Genomic DNA, 6187 nt, shown 5'->3' on the forward strand with positions numbered 1-6187 from the left:
ATAATCCTGTGGCACCTTATAGACTAACAGACGTTTTGCAGCATGAGCTTTCGTGGGTGTGACGGAGCGATTCTGGCGGGACCCAACTGAGAGTGCCAAATCAGGACCAATTGCTCAAACAGGGCAGTTACAGCCCTAGGCTGGGGTTTTTCCACCTCTAAGGCAAACCAAACCAGCCAGACAAAAAGGACTTTGGTCTCACCCCACTGGCTAACCTCAAGTCACACAAGCAATTTCCTTAGACACTCCAGTCTCCCAGTATCACCACCAGTGCACTCGTCCTGGGGATAAATGGTTATGAAAACCAACACCCCAATAAAAGAAAAAGGTTCCCTCGATCCCAAAGGACCAAGCCCCAGACCCAGGTCAATATACACATCAGATCTTACCCACAAATCACGCTGTTGCCAATCCTTTAGAATCTAAAATCTAAAGGTTTATTTACAAAGGGAAAAAGGTAGAGAAGAGAGGTAGAATTGGTTAAATGCAATCAATTACATACAGTAATGGCAAAGTTCTTAGTTCAGGCTTGCAGCAGTGCTGGAGTAAACTGCAGGTTTAGATTAAGTCTCTGGAATGCATCCCCCGCTGGGATGGGTCCTCAGTCCCTGGTGTAGAGCTTCAGTTTGTGGCAAAGTCCTTCCAGAGGTCAGAAGCAGGATTGAAGACAAGATGGAGATGAGGCATTGGCCTTATATAGACTTTTCCAGGTGTAAGAATCCCTTTGTCTTCACTGTGGAAATTTACAGCAAAATGGAGCCTAGAGTCACATGGGCCAGTCCCTGCATACTTTGCTGAGTCACAAGGCGTGTCTGCCTTCTCTCCATGGGTCAATTGTGTAGCCGATGGCCCTTTAATGGGCCATCAATCCAGCTATGCCGGGCTAACATCAGCTTGTCTGGGACACTTCCCAGAGGCAGAGCAGAATTACAAACTATAGACATTACAGAGCCAATACTTATAACTTTAACTACAAATGATACAGACATATAGACAGCATAATTATAACCAGCAACCCATAATCTGGTCTTAGACACCTTAGATGACCCCCTTTATCTAAGATTTGGTGCCACTGCAGGACCTTGGTTGCAACCCATGTTCTATATGGTCCCAATTTATATCAATAACGTCACAGTGGGTGAATACCCACTTCGTCGGATGCAACCGACGCATCCGACGAAGTGGGTATTCACCCACGAAAGCTCATGCTGCAAAACGGCTGGTAGTCTATAAGATGCCACAGGATTATTTGCTGCTTTTAAAATCTAATGGTTTATTCATAAAAAAAATATATAGATGAGAGCTAGAATTGGTTAAATGGAATCAATTACACACAGTAATGGCAAAGTACTTGGTTCAGGCTTGTAGCAGTGATGGAATAAACTGCAGGTTCAAATCAAGTCTCTGGAGAACATCCCCCGCTGGGATGGGTCATTCAGTCCTTTGTTCAGAGCTTCAGTTTGTAGCAAAGTCCCTCCAGAGGTAAGAAGCAGGATTGAAGACAAGATGGAGGAGTTTCCAGTTTTTTTATACTCTGAGCCCTGTGGAAGGACACATATTTGTCCTTATTGTGGAAAATCACAGCAGCAAGATGGAGTCTGGAGTCACATGGACAAGTCACATGTCCATGCATGACTCAGTTTGCAGGCCGATGCCATTGTTTACATGTTAGTTGGAACATTCCCAGGAAAGCTCAGTTGTGGGTTGGCATCTCCCAAAGTCCATTGTCAGGTAAGTGTTTCTTGACTGGGCAGTTACTGAGAATAGTCCTTTCTCAAGAAGCTGCCCAAATGCTGCACTGAGGCTACTTAGGCCTGGTCTACACTAGGACTTTAATTCGAATTTAGCAACGTTAATTCGAATTAACCGCGCACCCGTCCACACCAGGAAGCCATTTAATTCGACCTAGAGGGCTCTTTAGTTCGAATTCTGTACTCCTCCCCGACGAGGGGAGTAGCTCTAAATTCGACATGGCCATGTCAAATTAGGCTAGGTGTGGATGCAAATCGAACTTAGTAGCTCCGGGAGCTATCCCACACTGCACCACTCTGTTGACGCTCTGGACAGCAGTCCGAGCTTGGATGCTCTGACCAGCCACACAGGAAACGACCTGGGAAAATTTGAATTCCTTTTCCTGTCTGGGCACTTTGAATCTCATGTCCTGGTTGGACATCGGGGCAAGCTCAGCAGCACCGGCAATGATGCAGAGCTCTCCAGCAGAGGAGTCCAGGCACTCCCAGAATAGAAAGAGGTCCCCAGCATGGACTGACCGGGAAGTCTTGGATCTGATCGGTGTGTGGGGCGATGAGTCTGTGCTTTCGGAGCTGCGCTCCAACAAACGGAATGCGAAGACCTACGAGAAGGTCTCCAAAGCCATGACAGACAGAGGATACAGCCGGGATGCAATGCAGTGCCGCGTGAAAGTCAAGGAGCTGAGACAAGGCTACCATAAAATCAAAGCGGCAAACGGATGCTCCGGAGCCCAGCCCCAGACATGCCACTTCTACGAGGCACTGCATGCCATTCTCGGTGGGTCTGCCACCACTGCCCCACCAGTGTGCGTGGACTCTGACGAAGGGATAGCGTCGAGGGCCAGTTCCTCGTCGACGTTCGCAGATGGGGAAGATGAGGAAGGAGATGAGGAGGGGGAGGCAGTCGACACCGCTTACAACGCTGATTTCCCTGACAGCCAGGATCTCTTCATCACCCTCACTGAGATCCCCTACCAACCGTCCGCAGCCGTTTCCACGGACCCTAAATCAGGAGAAGGATCAGTCGGTAAGTGCTTTAAACATGTAAACTTTTATTATTAATGGAACAGGAAAATAGACTAGGCGAACAGAAGGTCTACATGCAGGGGAATGGAACAGGAATCTTCCGCGGAGATCTCCAGGAAGCTCTCCTGGAGGTAGTCGAAAAGCCTATGGAGGAGGTTCCTGGGGAGAGCTGGCTTATTGAGTGCTCAGAGGTAGCACACTTTTCCGCGCCACGCTCTCAGCTGGTACTCCGGGACCAGTGCCTTGACGAGCATCGCAGCATAGGGCCCTGGCTTGTGCTGGCTTTCATTCAGCATGCGCTCCCTGTCTCTCCGTGACACCCTCCTCAGGGTGATCTTGTGCGCAGACTCCTGCATGGAAGTAGAGTGATTTGTGTACTATTACTATTGGTAGTGCTTCACTGTTCTTTAGAACAACAAGAAGCGTCACTTTAGAGCCACGTGCTGGAGGCTACAGAGTGGCAGCATACAGGGATCTTTTCCAAGGGAAAACCGCGAGGGGGTGGAACAGGGGCAGAGTTTATGCTTTCAGGATTGCCTGCAGCAAGAGGACAGAGCTGGACATTGACTTTTAAGCAGCCAAAAGCCTTTGGCTTACCATGCCTGGCTGCTCCACGGATTCAGCTTTCCTGCCCCGCTTGTCTGGTCTGCAGTGCAATACCCCAGGCAATGAAAGCGAATGCAGATAAATCGAACTTTCCCTGAGTGAGTGCTCAGGAGATAGGTGCCGTCCATGGTCTGGTTCACAGGCAATGAGTAGACTATGTTTCACTTTTAAGAAAATGCATCTTTGTAAGCAATTCACTCCCTTTTCCCCCTCACACAGCAGCAACAGTATCCCGACCTGCTCCACCATGCTCCTCACAGAGGCTGGCGCAGATTAGGCGTCGTAAGAAAAGGACCCAGGACGAGATATTTGCAGAACTTATGGGCTGCTCCAGAGCAGAAGCGGACCAGCAGAGCCAGTGGAGGGAGAACCTCACACAGCAGCAGCGCTCACACAGCGAACGGGAGGACAGATGGCGTCAGGAGGACCAGCAGGCGACTCAAACGCTGCTTGGACTACTGAGGGAGCAAACGGACACGCTCAGGCGTCTTGTTGATGTTCGGCAGGACCGCAGGCAGGAGGACAGAGCCCCCCTGCACTGTGTCTGCAACCGCCCTCCCCCGCCACACACTCCAATACCCACCTCTCCCAGAATAACAAGAAGGAGGGGTACCAAGGGCCGTGAAAACTGTCACTGCACCACAGCGGACTGCTAAATTACCCAAAAGTTCTCAGTCCCTAGATTTTGAAAAGTTCTCACCTTTACTGTGTTGTCGAGTATTAAAAGTAGTTTGCTGTTAATTACTGTTTCTGTCATGTTTGTTTGCTGAAGACTTTCTGTGAAGGGGGGAGAGGGGTTTGGTAATTGCATAGGACAGTCACCATGAACAGGGTACAGACATGGGGGCAGGATCAACAGCAGGTTACTCACTGAGTGCAGTCACTAGGCACCCTGGTCAGTCTGTGAGGTGTTTTTAATGTTCTGTTCATAGGCGGCAGGTGCCCTGCTCCAGGTATACTTGGAGGTGGGTCTCTCCCCCGGCCCAGCCTGGATCGGGCCCTGGCCCACGCGGGTCTCCCCCCGCCCCGTCAATTCCCTGCCTGGAGCAGGTCCCAGCGCCCACCTGCCACCCCTCCCCCGGCGTGTCGTCTCCCCCCCCCGCGCTGCGTCCCTACCTGACAGTAGAGCGGCTACCGGCACAAATGCTGTCTGCTGCCCCAGGGTACTAGCGCCTGCCATCCACAAATGGCAAGGCAGGTTGCCCTCACCCTGCCCTTCTACCGCTGCCCTGAGCCTCCACAATGCCCCAAACCCTCAGCCCCAGCCACAGCCCGCAACCCCCTACGCCTCCTCCCCCTTCCCACACACCCCTCACCCCTTCCTATGCCCCCACCCCCAGCCCAGAGGCTGCACCCAAACTCCGTCCCAAAGCCTGCACCCCTCACCCCTTCCTGCACACCCACCTGTAACCGTCCTCCCCCCAGAGACCGCTGTAGGAGCAGTAGGCTATCATTCCTAGAGTCTAGAAGCGGTCTCTACATCACTGCACACCCTACCCACCACAGTCCGCGTCCCTGTTTCAACCCTTTGATGCGAAATCATTATTAAAGAAAAGGTTTTAAATAACAATGCTCCATTACCTTTATTTTTACACGTGTGTTGGAAGGGGGCAAACGGGGTGAACGGAGTATGAGACTGCAGAGGAGAGTCAACAGTAAATGGGTAAAGAAACAGGGGCAGGTTCAGCTTCTCTGTAAAGCAACTGGACAGTCATAGGTTACCCTGCTCTCTGAGGAACCTAGCTTTCAAAGCCTCCCGGATGCACAGCGCTTCCCGCTAGGATCTTCTAATGGCACGGGTGTCTGGCTGAGCGTAATCTGCAGCCAGGCGATTTGCCTCAACCTCCCATCCCGCCATAAAGGTCTCCCCCTTGCTCTCACAGAGATTGTGGAGCACACAGCAAGCTGCAATAACAATGGGGATATTGTTTTCGCTGAGATCCGAGCGAGTCAGTAAGCTCCGCCATCTCCCCTTGAGACGTCCGAAAGCACACTCCACCACCATTCTGCACTTGCTCAGCCAGTAGTTGAAGAGTTCCTACTCACTGTCCAAGGCGCCTGTATAGGGCTTCATGAGCCAGGGCATTAGCAGGTAGGCTGGGTCCCCGAGGATCACTGTAGGCATCTGCACATCCCCAACAGTTATTTTGTGGTCTGGGAAGAAACTACCTGCCTGGAGGCGTTTAAACAGACCAGAGTTCCTGAACACACACACGTCATGAACCTTGCCCGGCCACCCGACATTGATGTTGGTAAAGCGTCCCCTATGGTCCACCAGTGCTTGCAGCACCATTGAAAAGTAGCCCTTTCAGTTAATGTACTGGCTGGCCTGGTGGTCCGGTCCCAGGATAGGGATGTGAGTCCCATCTATAGCCCCACCGCAGTTTGGGAATCCCATCGCGGCGAAGCCAGCTATGATGACCTGGACGTTTCCCAGGGTCACTACCTTCGAGAGCAGGAGTTCAACGATTGCGTTGGCTACTTGCATCACAGCAACCCCCACGGTAGATTTGCCCACGCCAAAGTGGTTCGCTACTGACTGGTAGCTGTCTGGTGTGGCAAGTTTCCAGAGGGCTATGGCCACTCGCTTCTGCACTGTCAGGCTGCTCGCATCCTGGTGTCCTTGCGCTTCAGGGCAGGGGACAGCAAGTCACACAGTTCAAGGAAAGTGCCCTTACACATCCTGAAGTTTAGCAGCCACTGTGATTCATCCCAGACCTGCAGCACTATGCGGTCCCACCAGTCCGTGCTTGTTTCCCGGGCCCAGAATCGCCGTCCCATAGCATGAACATGACCCAGTGCCA

This window comes from Mauremys reevesii, linkage group 1 (genome assembly GCF_016161935.1).
Source record: "Mauremys reevesii isolate NIE-2019 linkage group 1, ASM1616193v1, whole genome shotgun sequence".
Taxonomy (NCBI): domain Eukaryota; kingdom Metazoa; phylum Chordata; order Testudines; family Geoemydidae; genus Mauremys; species Mauremys reevesii.